General features: G+C 37.6%; 1 protein-coding gene across 6 annotated transcripts in view; it reads right to left on the bottom strand.

The window, feature by feature from the left end:
* Positions 1-20688, bottom strand: part of LOC120522987 (cytoplasmic protein NCK2) — a 396008-nt gene that overhangs the window by 154218 nt on the left and 221102 nt on the right. Inside the window, exon 4 of one of the 6 annotated variants that reach the window (XM_039743868.1) lies at positions 4366-4404. The exons of 3 other annotated variants lie outside the window; for them this stretch is intronic. The gene's annotated coding sequence lies outside the window, so the exon portion shown is untranslated. Of the gene's footprint in view, positions 1-4365; positions 4441-20688 lie in introns of all 6 variants that reach the window. 2 more of the 6 variants (XM_039743866.1, XM_039743865.1) reach the window with 2 other exon arrangements.

Here is a 20688-nt window from a genome sequence, read left to right on the forward strand (position 1 = left end):
ATTTTTGAACGGCCATATAAGTCGGGGTTTGATTTTATGATCGATTTTTCAGGCTTCAAGACCCATCTTATACGCGAGTATATACGGTATTCCTAAGCACTTCTTTGCTTTACCTTAGTTTACTTCTCAGAATTTAGAAACCAATACAATCCCTTGTTGTCAATAACTGCATCAAGTAAATATACAGGTGTGATGCACTCCATGCATACAGAAAGTTTTAAATCTCATGCCCTACAGCCTATTTATACTGTAATGGCTTGACACAACCTGGTTTATTTGGCGTTGCTTGAAGACAATTCTGATGAATGGTCATATATGAAGGGAAATGAGCTTTTAGGGACTGGCAGGATTTTTTTTTTGCCCATGATGATATCTGGCTTTTGAGCGAACTTAAGCTTCCAAATGCCATTCTCTCAGAACTATGTGTTGAATTGCTAGAGGCATTACGCTGCCCGAATTCGTGCTATATCTATTCATATTCTTTTACATGCTAAAGCTGTACAGCCCATCACAGGACTTCTCAAATGCAGATGGAAGTGATTGGTTGTGTCAGAAAGAGGGCTGATATACTGTACCAGCCCACAAATGTCTGCAGCATCGTGATTACATGCGCTCTGCTACATAACATGACACAACACAAAAATCTTCCACCCCCTGACCAACCTACAGACAAATATCTAACATACGTAATATTCGATCATTTTCCTCAATAAATGAATGACCAAGTATAATATTTTTGTCTCGTTTGTTTAACTGGTTTCTCTTTATCTACTTTTAGGACTTGAGTGAAAATCTGATGATGTTTTAGGTTATATTTATGCAGAAATATAGAAAATTCTAAAGGGTTCACAAACTTTCAAGCACAACTGTACATGAGGTCACTGCTGATTTGTACTCTGTATGCACACAAAGCAATTAAAGGAAAGGATTGCCATTTTTGTGAAAAGGAATGATAGTAAACTAAACAACGTTACACGTTTCCAAACACAATGGAACTATAATAATGGCTAAAAGGTATTCACAGGAAAAAATTTCAGACAGACAGACAGACAGACAGACAGATAGATAGATAGATAGATAGATAGATAGATAGATAGATAGATAGATAGATAGATAGATAGATAGATACTTTATTAATCCCAAGGGGAAATTCACATAATCCAGCAGTATACTGATACAAAAAACAATATTAAATTAAATAGTAATAAAAATACATGTAAAAGCAGACAATAACTTTGAGTAATGTTAGCATTTACTCCCCCGGATGGAATTGAAGAGTCGCATAGTGTGGGGTAGGAACGATCTCCTCAGTCTATCAGTGGAGCAAAACAGTGACAAAAGTCTGTCACTAAAGCTACTCCTCTGCCTGGAAATGACACTGTTCAGTGGATACAGTGGATTCTTCTTGATTGACAGGAGTTTGCTTAATGCCACAGATGTTAAACTGTCCAACTTTACTCCTACAATAGAGGCTTCCTTCTTAACAAGTTTGTCCAGCCGTGAGGCGTCTTTCATCTTTATGCTGCCTCCCCAGCACACCACCACATAGAAGAGGGTACTTGCAACAACTGTCTGGTAGAACATCTGCAGCATCTTATTGCAGATGTTGAAGGACGCCAATCTTCTAAGAAAATATAGTCGGCTCTGACCTTTCTTACATAGAGCATCAGTATTGGCAGTCCAGTCCAATTTGTCATCTAGCTGCACTCCCAGATATTTATAGGTCTGCACCCTCTGCACACAGTCACCTCTGATGATCACAGGGTCCATGAGGGGCCTGGGCCTCCTAAAATCCACCAACAGCTCCTTGGTCTTGCTGGTGTTAAAGTGTAAGTGGTTTGAGTCGCACCATTTAACAAAGTCTTTGATTAACTTTCTGTACTCCTCCTCCTGCCCACTCCTGATGCAGCCCACAATAGCAGTGTCATCAGCGAACTTTCGAGGGCGTGGCGGACCTGTGACCTCAGGTGGTGAAGTAGCAGCCGCTCCATGGTCTTCATCAGATGTGACGTCAGAGCAACAGGCTGGAAGTCATTCAGCTCACTAGGACGTGATATCTTTGGGACTGGGGTGATACAAGATGTTTTATACTTTTAGACTTATACTGTGTATATGTATTATGTATTACGTGTATGTATCATGTATCATGGTATTAAGCACATCAACAAAGGGGAAAATATAAAATAATAAAAAAACACTTTGTTTACAATCCAGTTTCTTTGCAAAAACAATAAAATATGACAGATAATAGAAATCTTTGCCTGTGACTTTACATTTAACATTTCACATTTTTGCTTACAGAGCACACATTTGTACAAAATGTTTAGCTCAAAGTGCTTTACGAAAAGTAAGATACAATTACAAAGAAAAAAAAAACCAAACTAAATAAAAATGGAAGAGTCCTTAATAGAATTATGTACAACTTGAATTACTGCTATGGACAAGTTACTAATAGTTATAATGGTAACAGTTGAAGTTCCATGCTATAGTCAGATGGCCCAGGAGAAGAGAAAACAAAAAATACACATGGAGAAAGGAAACCTCAATGGGTTGCAAGGACAGATGAAGGTCCAACCTCTCCCGGACAGGCTACAATCCATAAATGTGATAAATGTATTATTCTTATAATGTGCCCTCAAAAAAGATTTGATGCAGTAGGTCTCATCAACTAATGGTGCATCTAAATCTTTCCCAACATCGAAGGTGTGTGCTGAGTACTTGGTTTAGGTGAATGTGACAATGACATTTTTATTAAGTATTGTGACATGGCAGGCCTGGAATTAGCAGTTTGTTTGCACAGCCAATGCAATAATTAAATCTGTGTCACCCAGATGCAGTAAACAAATGAATTCTTCTCAGCAGTGAGTGTTGGTGGGGAATGGTACCATTAGACAAAGGCATTTGATGCCAATTAAAATTCTCTTTGATATAAACTCCAATAGCAGAAAACTAGAAATTACAATAATCCCTCCTCGAACGCAGGGATTGCGTTCCAGAACCCCCCGCAATAGATGAAAATCCGCGAAGTAGAAACCATGTTTGTATGATTACTTTTATATATTTTAAGCCCTTATAAACGCTCCCACACTTTTAACATTATTAGAGCCCTCTAGACATGAAATAACACCCTTTAGTCAAAAGTTTAAACTGTGCTCCATGACAAGACAGAGATGACAGTTCTTTCTCACAATTAAAAGAATGCAAACATATCTTCCTCTTCAAAGGAGCGCCGTCAGGAGCAGAGAATGTCAGAGAGAGAGAGTGAGATAAAAGCAAACAATCAAAAAATCAATACGTGCTTTTAAGTATGCCGAAGCACCGCGATAAAGCGGCATTTTGTAGAGGAGCGTCCGTATCCTCTAGGCAAACAGCCTCTGTGCAAACAGCCCCTCTGCTCACACCCCCTCCGTCAGGCAGACAGAGTGAGAGACAGAGGAAAGCAAACAATCAAGCACCGCGCGGGAAGCATATCTTATATCATTGAGGAGTTTTAGTTAATATGTAATACATCCTCTGATTGGGTAGCTTCTAAGCCATCCACCAATAGCGTCCCTTGTATTAAATCAACTGGGCAAACAAACTCAGGAAGCATGTACCATAAATTAAAAGACCCACTGTCCGCAGAAATCCGCGAACCAGCGAAAAATCCATGATATATATTTAGATATGCTTACATTTAAAATCCACGATAGAGTGAAGCCGCGAAAGTCAAAACGCGATATAGCGAGGGATTACTGTATACTACAAAATAAAAGACTGTTTCAATGGGACTGAAGTCAAACTACAACTCCATGCACCACACCTCTTACAGAAATGAAAGGACTAAATGCTGAACCTCTCTGGTCTTTTTACCAGAGCTTGAAAAATTTCTTATAAATTAGGAATTCACTGCAACGAAAGTACATGGCAAAGGTCACAAAGTTTCAAAAACCAACACTGCAACATTTTCTTAATAAAGAGAATAAATTGTTGCCTTAAATGAAAAAGTAAAAAAATCAGGCAAAATTAACATTCCATTGAAGTACAGAATAGCACTAGCATCTCAAATGTTACTTTAGTCCTTGACAAATGAATATATAGTGTTAGTGAAACATTGATCCTACAATAAAATTGATTTCTTGGAAGAAAAATAGCAAATCCGACTGAAAATGCAAATTTTGCAATACTGCTATCAGGCCCTGCAGTTCTGAGACTCGATGTAAAATACACCATGATCAGAAATTAATTGGGCCAACAACTGCTGTATATTACACCACAATGAATGCAATCTGCAGCATTTCCATTCCACTATTTCTTTATTCAATGTAGATACAAATCAAGAAGAAGATAGAATAAAAAATACATTCTCATTTTTGTAAAACTCACAGTCAGCCGCTTGTTGCATATTTTATTGATCCATCAATGCTGTGTGTAAAAGAAAAGAGACATTCAGAGGCCTGGCTGAAAAAACAATAAAAAAAGAAATAGGATAACTGTCTTAATGAGGACAACATCTTAAAATTAAAGAAACAAAACAAAAATCAATAACCACTAACATTGGCAGATCTTGACAGCTACCTAACAGAAGACTTGTACAGTAAGGCCTGGCACAGGTACCAAGCGCAGGATACTGGAGGATTGTGTGGCTTTGGTCTATATATGCATTACTCGGCTTCGTCCAAGCAGTTTCCTAAGACAATGGGTCACAGTTATAGTGCCAGGGTTAATCAGACATATACAGTAAGTAGTTAACCGAATAATTTTCTGCATACAATATTTAATGTCCCCACCACTGTGGGTCATTAATATTAGTTCAATCGAGCTTCTTTCTCTTCAGCATGCTACATACAATTGCACATGAGTGAAATATTCCTGCTATAGATAAACTTTTGCTTTTCCTAGTGACTTTGTATTTGTTGATAGTTCACTGCAAAACACAATTTTAGAAGAAACTATATATATTTTTTTATTCAAACAGGAAATTAGTAGGAATAATGGGAATTGTGAGCATAAATATAATTTCACCATGTAGCTGATCCTGTAAAAAACTGTGGTTTCTGTCAGATTAGAATATAATGCTTTGATGTATAATCTTGTACCATTAACACAATTTTGGAGGGTTTAGATCAAAACCTGTATACATTGAATCATGGATTCCTTTAACTTATTACATACAGCATTGACATTTACTGGCTACACATTTACGTGGCCAATGCAATGAAATGAATGCTCTAAGCCAGGAATGTCAAACTCACTACCATTGGTGGGCCGCTTTGACAGCCATACGTGTGTCAGCGGGCCGCACTGTAACAAATACTATTATACAGTTACTGTAGCTTTCTTTCCAATACTTAAAACTTAATACTTAAAACCTCTTAGCTAAGTCCTTATATTATTATATTATATTAATTTTATTATATTCATTGCTTATATAGGAGTCTTACAGTGTGAGATTTATTTATTTTGTCCCGACACTTGGCATCTCTTGTTAGTAGCCAGTTTGTTAATATCAGGCTTGAAATCTTGTGCAGCTGCAACTTTCATGAGGGATGAAAGGTGCTCAGCAGTAAGTCTTGAGCGATGTGGGGTTTTGGTAGCTTTCATTAACGAAAACAATTGCTCACAAAGGTAAGTGCTACTGAACACAGACAGTACTCTCAATGCCAGCTTACGGATCTGCACATACGAGGGTGGCAGGTAAGCATACAAGCCTGGCACACCAACTTCGTTGTATTTTGCCATCAGAACAGAATCTGACTGCAGTTCAATCAATTCCATTTGGATATTCTCAGGCTTATTCTCAACGTTTTAAAAGTATGGTGACGTAAACAGCACAAAGTCCTGTTTGTGTAAACTGAAATCGCGAAAACGCTCAGTGAATTCATTACTCAGTAATACATGTTGGAAAACAAATCCTCCAAAAATCTAATTTTACTTTACTAAGTTTAGTTCAAAGTTAATATTATAAAATAAGCCAATATACAAAAAGCCCCCTGACCTTCACTAATTATACAAACTCAAAATCACAAAAATCTGTTAATAAACAGCTCACCAACTTCTCGCGTCTTCAGATCTTCAGCTGTATTCTGCACTAACTGTTCGTTACAATACTAGCACAAAATTACATAAAACTAGAGCAAAAAAACGTGCAAATATGCAAGCTATTACTACTCGTGATGGTCAGTTCTGCCCAGTGGCCAGTCTCAGCAGCCCAGCCAGTAGTGTAGCCCAGTGGTCCACAACCTTTTTGACACCAAGGACCACTTTACTAGAAGTAAACTTTTTCAGTGACGGGTGGGTTGTTGGAGGTTGGAGTTTGTGGGGTGATTATGGGAGGGTTCGTAGGGTAGTTTTATACACAATTTACATTACATTTCTATTATTATTGTTATAATATAGTAATAGAAATTATACAGCTTACCATAATGCAGAATCAGTGAGAGCCCTGAGCTTGTATTCCTGCAACCTGACGATCCCATCTGGGGAGGATGGAAGACAGTGACACGCAAGGTGTGTTGCTTATGTTCAGTCTACTCCGTAATCTCGTTTTGGTTGCTGTCACTGCAGAAAACGTGCATCACAAAGATAAGATGTTGGAAATGGGAGCAGCTTCAATAGCTTCTTTCGCGTTAGTTTAATCTTCACCTGTCTACAAGTTATGCCGACGAGAATTTTTCTCAGCATTTCCTTGCGATAATACACTTTCAGGGTGCGAATGATGCCCAAATCCAATGGCTGAAGCACTGCCGTGCAATTGGGTGGGAGGAATTCAACGTGAACATTATCTAAATGCGGAAGCATGTTGTGGTCAGAACAGTTATCCTTTTCTTCTTCTTCATATTGTGAGGTTTCTGAACTCTTTTGGGATCTGGGATCCCCACCCACCGGGAATGACACGCTGAAGTGCGTCCCGAAACGCTATTGCCATGTGTGAGATTATCTGTCCGGGTCCGAAGAGAGTTTAAAAACCTCATATTTTCTTGAATGAGGTGCCGCATTAATAGGAATGTTTCTTGAACAAGCATCACTGCAACCACATAAAAACGGCTTTTTCAGTGTCTTCAAATGCAGCAGTTCGCATACATTTGCAACCCGAGATTTTTCTTATTTTTTGCATATAACAAGTATGTCGTTTCTATAGAAGGGTGACAATGAGTTAAATTCGAATGGATGTTTTTCAAATGTTGACGAGCAATAAGGAAAAGGTATCACTTAAAACCACACAGAACAAAAACAGCAAAACAACAGTATGAGGAATGTTCGAAGAAAGAACATTTTTTTTACAGTGTTTCTGTTTGGGGATCGTTGTGCAAATGTCCACAACTGAGCTGTGACCACAGAACTAACTGCTCTGTGGATGATTCATTCAAGCATTTCACGGTCACTTCGTGATAATGAAATTATCTGCTGCTGAATGTACTTCGTAGTAACGAGATTTCTGTGGACTCGTGTCATATGGGGAAACTGTCAGAAACATAAAGATATTTTGCTGTAATACTCTCTCACCGCGGTCTCTTCTCTCTCTGTGCCACTGCAAAGCCCCGCCCGCCTAGCATTCTGAAAAGTGTCCTCAGTGAAACAGAGAGTTGTGGTACATTGTGGACTGACCTCCAAAGGGACACCTTAGTTCTGCTCTTCTGAACCAACCCCATTTCTCTTCACGATTACAGCTTAAGCTTGTATAATGGTGCTGTTTTGCTTGTGCCGTTAATTTGTGTGAACTGCACGCCCCCCCACCATTTCTCTGTGTGATCACAACAAAAAAGGGCACACTGCCTAAAAATACCTTATTCACTACAGCATTATTACTGACAAATATTGAAGAAAAAAAAACTAATGTCAACTAATTTTTTTTTCTTTAACATCGCCAAATTTCAATCAAATCCATCACGATTTTTCTGTTGTGGGGGTTTTACTCATAAATACTGATATAAATCTAAATTATTTGTTGCATCTAACTAAACTGACACTTGTTCAGGCTTAAATGACATGAAGGTGTCTGTTTTAACAACATAATTAGGCAGCTTTTTTCGGTCTTGTCATCAAAAACATGGCTTAGACACAGAGTTCTACTGCTGAAGTTTAAAGTTATATCAAAATTACAACATTTTTGTACTTGGTAATAGTGTAAGACAATGCTGTTCTGCCTCTTGCCTCTTCTATTCTACCTGTACACTCTCTCCATGTGCTTGTGTAATACAGTATGCAAAGGTAATAGATGATCGAACTTAGTAAAAGCATTTGCTCCATGTTAACTGTGTCAACCGTTTCTTTGTCTAGTCTCATAAATTTCTGAACCTAGACCTCACAGTTACATAAACCTTAGAATAATGACTATTTTATACTTAATTTACACCAGATCTTCCCATCTGGTCCAATATACACGTTCCAAGGAAGGGAGAACTAAAAGAGTCAACATGAATATTTTTAGAATCCCTTACACTCTTTTCAATTTAATCTTTATTATTTAAAGCTTTTGAAGTAAAAATATGTGTATTTGTTTAGAATAACAAATTGCTTTGTTGACATCTAGGACAGAGAGGGGTTTCCAGTATGCAGACTGTCAGCTGTCCAACTGGAGGTCTCTGGTTCTCTGAAGCGAGTCTTTAATGGTGCACCTTGATTCACAAACTGTTTCAGTTTGAATAAGAAATCATTGAGCATTTGGTAACAATGCAGAACACTATAATACTGTATCAAAACAGTCAGTGGCTACATTTAAAAAAGAATGTTTCCTCATTTATTAAAATATAATGTGTATAATATTTAATAACTGAAAAATGCAGTGATTCAGAACCTTTACAGATTTAAATTTCTGCATACATCAGTGTTCTCCATTTGAATAGCTCTCCAAGAATCACAACTTAGCACAAAAAAAAAAAAAAAGTAATTACGTAGAGATTAAAAAGCAGCAGCACTAGGACCATGATCTTGCAATTAAATTCTCAGAAAGTGATTAGAAAGCCAGTCTACTCCTCAATCTGTGACAGGCAGGGATTAATACAATTCTTTTCTTGCAGTTGTAAAATGCATAATTGAATAGACACAACATGGCACCAGCTTTCCTAGGGCTCATTACTTTTCTCCTGACTCACAATTAGTTTTGTTAAACTTTTAACTGACTGATTTTTTATCCTTCTATTTCGACTAAAACAGAAAAAATACTATACCTCTTTCTGTTTTGACCTGATACACAGAATAAACTGAAATTGGAAAAAATAACACAGAAAAGATCAATGCAATGAGTGTTTAAAATGTGTTAAAAAAAGTGACTTCAGTGACTTAGAGGAGCCCGGTGTACTACTGGAAAAGTGGAATTTTACAGACTCCAATTTCTTAAAGTAAATTGGAAAAAACAAACGTAAATTCACATTATCAATTCCTGCAAGTATAAAAGCTACTTAGTGCTTCACCAGATCAGGTCTGCTTGCTTTTCTGAATAATGTGTAGATCTCAAGTTGGTTAACCAGCAGGAGATGAGGAGTACAGCTAAGAGGAGAATGGAGTGAGGTCATCAGTGGAGTCCTTCAGGGGTCTGTCTTTGGACCATTACTTTTTCTGATTTATATTAATGAAATTAACTCTTCTATAGTTAGTAAATTTATTTACTGATGATCCTAAAAGTGGAGCAATGGCGGACACTGGGGAACAGCAAAAACTATTCTGATAAACTTCAGAACTGGAAGAACACTGAGAAATGGATTTTAATGTAGGAAAGTGCTAGACATAGGCAAAAGGAATGTCAATTATAAAAAACTGTAGAAGATGGGAGATACTGACATACAGGAAGCAACCTCTGAAAAGGGTTTAGGAGTTAATATTGACACATTATTATTATCTAATCAGATCGCAAAAGCAATTTAAAAAGGCAAACAAAATGTTAAGTTATATTTTTAAAACTGATGATTATAAATCAAGCAATGTTTTGCTTTAACTATCGGGAGCACTGTGTGCAGTTCTGGTCACCACGGTACAAGAAAGACATAGCAACACCTGAAGTTGTGCAGAGGAAAGCAATAAGGCACATCCCAGGACTTAATGATCAGAAAATCAATCCTGTTTTGTCTCGAGCAGAGGAGGCTGTGTGGGAACCTATTCCAGGTTTTCAAACTCCTCAAAAGCAGTGATAAAGATTTAACAGAATTCTTTCAGCTTAGGGGTGAATCATGTACTCTAAGACAGCAGTGGAAATTAAGGGTAACTGCATTTAGGACTGAAGCCACGAAGTATTTCAGAGTTGTGGTACTCTGGAACAAACTATTGAGCCTTACAATTGAGGAAGAAACCTTGACAACTTTTAAGAATTATCTGGAAGGAAACTGTGACATCTTTGCCATTAGCAAATAAACAAGCCTGATAAACTGAATGGTTGCCTCTCATTTGTCAAATTTCTAATGTACTGTAAAATACAGTGTTCTTTACAAGGAACTACAGAGCATACAGTACTTATTAAATATGCAACATCCCTAGTGCAAAGTGCAATCTGAGCAAAATTTTTCTTTCCTACATTTTTGTTGATCCACAGTTTAATTTTCTTAGTCTTTTAACTGCTTCGCCATGTTGTATGGACGTAATCAATGAGATCATCTCAAATTAAAAGATTCAGTCTTGATTAAAGATTCAGCAGTCTTGGGCATTTAATTCAGTTTCTTTCAGCCATTACCTGTGTCTCTTATGAAATTGATACAATAAGACCATTCTGAGTTTGCTTCATGTGTGGCTTCATGAAGTACTCTTCATCAAGATTAGTTGCCCGTTAACCACAAAACAGAAACAATGAGATGTAACACCAGTATCTAGCTCAAAGAATAATAAACAAACAAGCAAATATGAGAGGTGTGGAGAGTAATCAATATTACAGAGTACGTCTTTTTTGGTGCCATGTGTGGGTCTCTGCATTGTTCTCATATTCCTACAGGGAGTACTCATCAACTGTTTACACAGCTGTGAGATTTTTATATTAAATGCTGTGTCAACATTTGACGTAGTTTAACTACAAAATGGAAGTTATCGTATTAAAATTAACTGAAATTCAGTTGACAACAGAACACCTTGGGATTTTATGTGCTTGTCTCTATCTGCAGAATTGGCATATAACACAACTAGCTGCATTAAAGAGCTCTGTGCAGGATATTTTGTACAACAATGGACCTCCTTTATGCAGCCATCAGTTAATTGGGTGTATCAGAAGCACTTGTACTATGTAACTATTTAAGTGTTTTTCTGTATATTTTTTTAATCTATTGGTAGGTAGTGTGTTGTAATGATTACCACTTTGGATTTCAAAACCTGAGATTGTGCGTTCAACGCCTGGTATTGACACTGTGTAAGTCACTTCACCTGCCTGTGCTTCAATTGGAAAAACAAAAGAATTGTAATCAGTTATATTTCAAATGTTGTAATTCAACCTGGATAAAGGCGTTAGTCAAATAATAAGTAATCATAACATTATTAGCTCACTGTAACTGCTTACTTTTCAATGTGTTATAAACAGCTCGCTTTTGTTGATGGTCACTGCAAAACACAATTTTACAGTTAAGTGTATTCATTTAAATTGACACGGGTAATCAGATATGTTCCCTCTAAGTTGTGCTATTTTCCCTTCTGAAGTGCCAGGCAACTGTTACTGCGCTGCTCACTACTCCTCCCAAGCAGTAGATTGGAAGAGATACGTACCCACAGCTCCTGAAACTCAACAAGTCAACCCCTCAAGGTGTTTGTTTATGCGTTGGTGCTTCACAATGATGATACTTCACAGGTGTTTACCACTCAGCATCAACCACTCCAACTTCACAGCCGTCCAGTACACACCCACCCCTTTCCACACTGCACATCATTTGTGTAACTAAAATGAGAGACAGTAAGCATCTAAGTGTGCTGGGAGTCAATAAAAAAAACAGAGTTTACGAACCGTTGAGATTTGCATCAGCTTCACTGAATTTCCTCTTTACACTTCAATTGTCCATCCAGCCTATCGGTTAGTGGTGCTGTTGTCGAGGTCCATCAATTACTTGTGCTGTGCCCTTAATTCGCATAAAGCACTCTCACAGTGCATCTTAGTCAGCATAAATATTAAAAAATATCAAAAACATGTTGACTGATATTCTTTTTTCTATAACGTCACCAAATTTCAACAAATCCATCAAGGCATTTTTGAGATTTTGGGGTATTTAGTTTTCCTATTACTTTGGGGGTGGGTATTATCCCTGAATACTGATAAATCAAAATGTGCGACATATACCATCCTGCCAAATTTCAGGTTTGTAACTAAACGGAAAATAGTGTTTTTGTTGATGAGTGAGTGAGTAAGTCTTATACTGTATCAGTCGATAGATAGATTGAAAAGGGCAGCAGTCTAACACTGATTGCTAAGGGACCCCACTCTTACACTCAACTAATTCCTTGAAGCATAATGCTTAGTTTCCTTTGTTTAAGGCAATTTTGCACCAATATATAAACTTCACCTTGTGCTCTCACTTCTTTTAGTTTGATCAAAAGTCTCTCATATGATAACTTTTAAAACATTTTCTTAGAAATCAAAACACACATTATCACATGTACCACTCTGATTGCATGTCTTTGCTGTGTTCTCACAGAATTCAATCCTATTAGTGAAACACCATCTTCCTCATGTAAAACCATGTTGACTTCTTACTGATAATGTGTTCTTGCCACACGATACTTGGTCTTTCCATTATTGCTTTCATTAGTTTATTGTACACTTGGTGCATGTTAGGGCTTGTTTATACATCACACTCAGAACGGGCATGCATCATGGCTGCCACCCATTCCCAGCATTCATTTGACGCGTCCTCTGAGCAGGTCCTCAGAAATTAACACGACACGTGCGCGAGTTGCAATACCAGTAAAAAGTCGGGGGGCACAGTGTGATAAAAGTTGGAATATGATGTCAGAGTCTCTGTTTACTATCTACACATGACAGAAAGCCTCACTGCAGATCCTACAGGATCGATGTGCGTGCTTTGATGTTTGATGAATGGTTTGATGTGGTGAAGCAAAATGCTGAGATGCAGATGCATTCGTGGTGCTTTTATATTCAAGCGTTGCATATTCCCCGATCATAATGACATCTTAAAAGTCTCACATACCATCTTTCCTGCTGTCTTTTTTTTCCGTGGCTTCCTCCTGACCTGACAGCAGTGGCAAACAGCAATAGATCATCGCATAGAACACATTAAATGTATGATATTCCAACTCTCTGCACATTTACAATACTTAGATTTATATTTGATATCACTTTCATGATGAAAAGCATTAAAGTATGTATGTTACATTTTACAGATAAATTGTTAATTTCTTTTAAATAATGAATACTGTTAATAATTATACACATGGGGGTGATACAGTGGCAGAGCGGTAGCGGTGCTGTCTTGCACGGAGTCACATTGCTGATATTCCCTGCCTGGAGTTTACATGTTTTCCTGCTGGGTTTCCACGTTGTGCTCCAGTTTCCTTCCAAAGATATGCAGATTTGGTGACACTAAAATGATGCTAGGGTGTATGTGAGTGCTTGTATTCACCTTGCCGATGAGCTGATGCCCCGTCTAGGGATTGTTACTGCCTCGTGCCCAATGTTTGCTGGAATGGACACCTCCCTGGATTGATGGATTTAATCATTAAAGATCTTTCTCAGAGATATTGCGGTAAGGTGTTGTCGGAATTTAAATAGTGTTCCAGGCAATTCATAACACAGCGAAGCCAAACCTGTTCTCACCGTGATGATATCTTGCACTGCCACCTGATTCCTCCAGATTTAAGTAAATTCCGCACACAAGTATACACAGTACAACGCCTAAGTTTGTCACATAGAGGGTCACCGCTCGGCCAATACCCCTAAATTCACTTCCATCACTCTGATGATTGTGCACGATTTACTAAGAGGACCTCCCTTCTTGGTGGCTCACAAATCAAATTATGTGGGAAAAAGTGTGTGCAGTTCCGGTCACCATGCTACAAGGAAGACATAGCAGCACTTGTGCAGAGGAGAGCGACTAGCTGAATCCCAGGACTGAAGGACATGTCGTACTGTGACAGACTCAGAGAATTAAACAGTGTGGAGACTGCTTGGGGACCCAATGCAGGTAAAATCCTCAAAGATATTGATAAAGTATATCCAGTAGAATTCTTTCAGCTTAAGGGTGAATCCCATACTCAGAAACATTGGTGGAACTTAAGAGGCAGTCTATTTTAGACAGAAGCCAAGAACCACTTCTTTACACAAAGTGTTGTGAGAATGTGGAACAAACTACTCAGACATCTAGTTGAAGCAGCTGAAGCAACCTTTAAGAAGTATGTGAATATGATTTTGAAACACCTTAACTATTAGCTAAACAGATGAGCTTGGTGGACTGTATGGTCTTTTCTTGTTTGTCAAATGTCTTATTTTCTTATTAACGTCCAAGTTATTAGTCAGTTGGTCATTTAAAAAGAGTGCCTTCGAGCATCTAGGTGGTTTAAATTTCAAAAGGGCCCCCTGCCACTTGAGCCCTTGTGCCTGGACACTATAGGCCCATCTGGGGATCCATATATGGGTTCTCTACTTATGAATTTGGCTAACACAGCTAGCCAAGTGTGATGGGCTGCCATTCTGCTCTTCATCCTAACGTCTTGGTGACCACACTACAGAAACCAGCTTTCAAGTGTCTCAGTGATTGCTTTACAGGGTTATCACAAAGAGTGGCGGTGAGCCTTTTATGTAACTATCACCTGTAGTGTGATAAGTAAGTATAAACCTGGCCTTAAGGTTACTGGCCTACAGTTACTTGGATCAGCCAATCAATTTTCTTCTATAATAATACAATATCTAGAAGTTTCTGATCTTTTCCCACCCTCAAGGATGTTTAAGCACTGTAGGATAAATGTTGTCTGGCCCTGGTGAATTGTTTGCTTTCAGCTTTGCAATTTATGCCTCCCACCACAATTTCCAAATCACAGAGTCCTTGCACCTGCTATATGATATGAACTTCGCCTCATTTAGAAAGGTCTGAAAAATGTGAATATAAAGCATTTGATGTTTCACTATCTGTATATTTTAGTTCACTTTTACTGTTCCTGAGACTCTTCACCTCCTCCTTGTCCATTCCTTTACTACTAAAATACTATAAGAATCTCTTTGAGACCACCTTTCTTATTTCCTTAATATTTGACTGTAACTGCCTTGTAGCTTCCCTAATATCCTTTTAAACCACTGCTCTCATGCACTCTTAAGCACTAGGGCTAGTAAGGAAGTTATATGTCTTGAATGCATTATATAGCTGTATTTTGTTTCTTTGAAACTTCTTTTTTATCTCCTAATATATCCAATCTGAAATCCCCTTCACATGGTTTAACTGGAAACTTTACCATTATTTAAAAACTGAATGGTGTTCAAAATATTACGATGTATGAAAAGATCATTTATTGTAAAAAAAAAAAAAAGGAAGGTTAAATGTCTATATTTACCTGATTACAATGTACATTTATGAAGCAGCAATACATCTAAATGCATATTTGGATTCTGTACATTCAAATAAAATTTGAAATGTGAAGCACTCTAATATCAAATACTGGTTGAAAATCCTGCTACCAGTACAAGGGCTTATCTCACAAAAAAGTGCTTAAATTAGATCGCTTATTTGTGAGTCTGCCAAGTTGCTATGTCTCTGTCATTCTAACAGATGACGCATAACAAACATTTGTGGAAAAAAAATAAACTGCATTTGTCATTCCAACAAATTGCACATCACAAACATTTTTAGTAATGCATTTTATTACTACAAACGTTTATGATGTGCCACCTTTTGCTATGACAAATGCAATGCATTTTGTTACTACATGCATTATAAAATACATTCCAATAGATGGTGTGCCGCAAACATTAACACTGATGTCTATGTAGATTACATAAGACTTTAACCAAACCTGTCTTAGACCGGTAGCAGAGCTAGTATTTTTATATATTTGTCTGTCATTTCATAGTGAACACCATCCTAAAGCACTTTGAATATCTATTAGAGTGGTTAACATGCTGCAAAGTTTTTACTGATCAGATTAAACAAAATGAAGTGATTCAGTAAGACAAACAAACAAACCATTAAGGCAAAGATTTTAAAATAGCTTTGTATAATATAAGGCAAGTGTATGCAGCCATGATTAGGAGCAGCCATGATTAAAACTTTAAAAAAGTAAGGTCTTTGTCCATGTTCTTATGAAAAACTCCCTGTACTGTAAGTCTCCCTCAGCGTAATATTAAGAAGAAATTTTTTCAGAAACTGCATTTTTCATTCCAACTAGTTACATACAGCAAGGCTTTGGGAGGACTTTCTATATTTATAATTAATAACTAAAGACAAATACCACTGTGAAAATGTAAAGTACAATCAATTAATAATGTGTTTAGTGGTGTCTCAAATTAATTATGGGATGGTCTCTAAAGAGAATATGACTACTACGATAATCCAAGGATTTAAATTTCAATTAAAGAATCACCGGTTTTCCAGGGCCAAAAAAGACAAACAACTAGGTAAACAGAGGGTACATTTTAAAAGGATGCTACTGGCCCCACTCTCTCAGAGCCTCAGTCACGGCTTTACTACATGCAGTAAAGCCCTAGAAGTGATCCAGTGCCTGAGGCTAAGGTAACGCTAACATCTAGGAATGGTATGAGAAAAAATGAATACACGTCTTCTACAGTGAGGTTCCATTTGGCCAGTGGCAATTATTAGAGGCCATTGGTTTAGGGTTTCTCCCACAAATTGCAGGTAGAAAGGTGTAAGAGTAAAAGAAAAAAAAATCACTATGAGTCCACATATGAATCCTGGACAATAAGCTGTGTTAGGGGAGATAACAGCTAATGGAATCAGAAGGTGCTACTGAGGTAATCTTTTCAGGTAATAAATCACTGCTGAGAAATGAGAAGAAAAGAAAAACAAAGATTTTGTGGCAGCAGCCAGTCATTGCCAACTCTATCTCCACTACAAAAATAAAATTGTTACTCTAAACTAAGGCTACATCTCTCAAATTTATTAATGACTGAAAATATTTTGAAAATTATGCACTCACATTTTGTTCTTTTTGGCCATGTGAGCCGCAATATTTAAAGCATCTTTAAGGGTGTAAAAAGCAAGTATTTATTATGCAACATATTATAAGAAGCAGGATTTAATCACAAATATTTAAGATCAGTTATTTAGTAAAACTTTCTGAAACCTCTTTTTACTGTTGGACAGATTACAGTTACTCCAAACAAAAGTATTTCATGGACACAAATGCACAAAAAACATTTATGACCTGGATTAATATAGTTTACAGTATCCTTCTATATAAAAGCGGTGGGGATTGTCCTTCCATCCCGTGAGTGCTACGCAGGCACAGTTTCACATACGCCCCGTCCATTTTGCAATGCACGATGGGATTTGTAGTTTCATTTTTCCAGGTAAAAGAGGATTTTCTACTCCAGACTGTGCAATATCTTCTTCTTTCTTACTATATAAAAGCGGTCGGGACTTTCCTTCCGTCCCGTAAATGGAAAGCGTAGCGGTATTCCTCTTATCACAGACTTACTACTTGCAGCTTGCGGTACGAAGTGACATGATGTGAGCAGAGTTCTGGTGCTCCCATCGTTCCCTTGCTTTTGTGCGCAATGCGCTGGAAAAATAGACAAAATTATGTCTCTGGAAATAATTAATGTTGATGGAGTACAAATGCCTCACCGCGTAGTAAATATCAGGGGGGTTCAAAAGGGCGACTTCAATATAGAAAAAAAGTTTAAATTTCATCACAAAAATAACAGAAACAACGAGTATTAAAGTAATACCGCTCAAATGCAATATAACCAAATTAATGAGTTTGTATAAAATATCAAATTGATCTACATATTGAATTGCCTTAAGAAGTGGTCAACTTAAAAGTCGATCGCCTTAAAAGGTGGGTCAGCCTAGTATTATGTAAGGGCTGTTCTTATTTGAACTGCAGGAGGGTAATCCTTAGGAAGCAAATACTAACCTAAAATATAACAACAGAGACAACTGCTTGGATAAAGTATTGAAAACAGAAGTGTGGAAGAATTTAGTCTGCCTTATGACATAGAATTTGTAAAATTGCAGGGAAAATTAAAATGTTAATGTAAAATTATTATTCTGATAATTACTTTTGATATACAAAAATATTAAAGCATTCAGGATAAAGAACTGTACAACAGTACTGAAAGTGGATAAAACATCCATCCATCCATTATCCAACCCGCTATATCCTAACTACAGGGTGATGGGGGTCTGCTAGAACAAATCCCAGCCAATATAAATATAAAAGGTAATATTCATATATTTTGTAAAAACTAATAGATGGCCTGTATCCACATAATATCAAGGGTAAGTCCGTCTCATTTATGGCAGGTTCAATAGTGAGACTAATTTCTACAAATTCTTTTAAGCGTTTCTTCAAGTTAGATCTGAATGTTGTTTTTGATGCCCTTCTGTACTTCTTATTAGGCTGAATTCACAGGGACTATTTTATTTTATTAGTATATGTGGATAAAAAAAACAGTTTCAAAACTAGACTACTAAGTAATTGGTGTACACAAAATATGGCACATGAAGATACAGCAAAATGTTCACTCTAAGAAAAAGGGAGATGGGAATTCAGGGAAGCCCATGCTTAACCCAAAAACAGCAGTATAGCTTATGGAAGGCGGCTATTACTGCTGTTATGTACAGTGGGATGCAAAAGTTTGGGCAACCTTGTTAATAGTCATTATTTTCCTCTATAAATCGTTGGTTGTTACGATAAAAAATGTCAGTTAAATATATCATATAGGAGACACACACAGTGATATTTGAGAAGTGAAATGAAGTTTATTGGATTTACAGAAAGTGTGCAATAATTGCTCAAACAAAATCAGGCAGGTGCATAAATTTGAGCACCACAAAAAAGAAATGAAATCAATATTTAGTAGAACCGCCTTTTGCAGAAATTACAGCCTCTAAACGCTTCCTGTAGGTTCCAATGAGAGTCTGGATTGTGATTGAAGGTATTTTGGATCATTCCTCTTTACAAAACATCTCTAGTTCATTCAGGTTTGATGGCTTCCGAGCATGGACAGCTCTCTTTAACTCATACCACAGATTTTCAATTATATTCAGGTCTGGGGACTGAGATGGTCATTCCAGAACGTTGTACTTGTTCCTCTGCATGAATGCCTTAGTGGATTTTGAGCAGTGTTTCGAGTTGTTGTCTTGTTGAAAGATCCAGCCCCGGCGCAGCTTCAGCTTTGTCACTGATTCTTGGACATAGGTCTCCAGAATCTGCTGATACTGAGTGGAATCCATGCGTCCCTCAACTTTGACAAGATTCCCAGTCCCTGCACTGGCCACACAGCCCCACAGCATGATGGAACCACCACCATATTTTACTGTAGGTAGCAGGTGTTTTTCTTGGAATGCGGTGTTCTTTTTCCTCCATGCATAACGCCCCTTGTTATGCCCAAATAACTCAATTTTAGTTTCATCAGTTCACAGCACCTTATTCCAAAATGAAGCTGGCTTGTCCAAATGTGCTTGAGCATACCTCAAGTGGCTCTGTTTGTGCTGTGGGCGGAGAAAAGGCTTCCTCTGCATCACTCTCGCATGCAGCATCTCCTTGTGTAAAGTGCGCCGAATGGTTGAACGATGCACAGTGACTCCATCTGCTGCAAGATGATGTTGTAGGTCTTTGGTGCTGGTCTGTGGGTTGACTCTGACTGTTCTCACCATTCGTCGCTTCTGCCTATCCGAAATCTTTCCTGGTCTGCCACTTCGAGCCTTAACTTGAACTGAGCCTGTGGTCTTCCATTTCCTCAATATGTTCCTAACTGTGGAAACAGACAGCTTAAATCTCTGGGACAGCTTTCTGTATCCTTCCCCTAAACCATGATGGTGAACAATCTTTGTCTTCAGGTCATTTGAGAGTTGTTTTGTGACTCCCATGTTGCTACTCTTCAGGGAAAATTAAAGGAGGGAAACTTACAATTGACCCCCTTAAATACTCTTTCTCATTATAGGATTCACCTGTGTATGTACAGTAGGTCAGGGGTCACTGAGCTTACCAAACCAATTTGAGTTCCAATAATTAGTTCTAAAAGTTTTGGAATCAATAAAATGACAACGGTGCCCAAATTTATGCACCTGCCTGATTTTGTTTGAACAATTATTGCACACTTTCTGTAAATCCAATAAACTTCATTTCACTTCTCAAATATCACTGTGTGTGTCTCCTATATGATATATTTAACTGACATTTTTTATCGTAACAACCAACGATTTATAGAGGAAAATAATGACTATTAACAAGGTTGCCCAAACTTTTGCATCCCACTGTAGTTCAACAAGACTTGGTCTATAAAATGGCTCCGTCACTGTGTGTGTTTATGGCAGGGGTGGGCAAAGTCATTCCTGGAGGGCCGCAGTGGCTGCAGGTTTTTGTTCCAACCCAGTTGCTTCATAAGAAGCCCTTATTGCTCAAGTAACACTTCTGCTTCACTTCAGTTGTCTTGCACGTTAAGATTTTAAACCCGTATTGCTTATTTTAGTCTTAAACAGCTATAGTCTTGGTTTTTAATTGCTTCTTTTTAGCAATCAAATGCAAATGACAAAAGAAATTCAGCATTTCTCCATTTAGCTGGTTTCCATGTACACCTGTGTGTGTTTATCATTCACTATTGGGTTTAATTAAATA

Source organism: Polypterus senegalus, chromosome 2 (genome assembly GCF_016835505.1).
Source record: "Polypterus senegalus isolate Bchr_013 chromosome 2, ASM1683550v1, whole genome shotgun sequence".
In the NCBI taxonomy this organism is placed as follows: Eukaryota; Metazoa; Chordata; class Cladistia; order Polypteriformes; family Polypteridae; genus Polypterus; species Polypterus senegalus.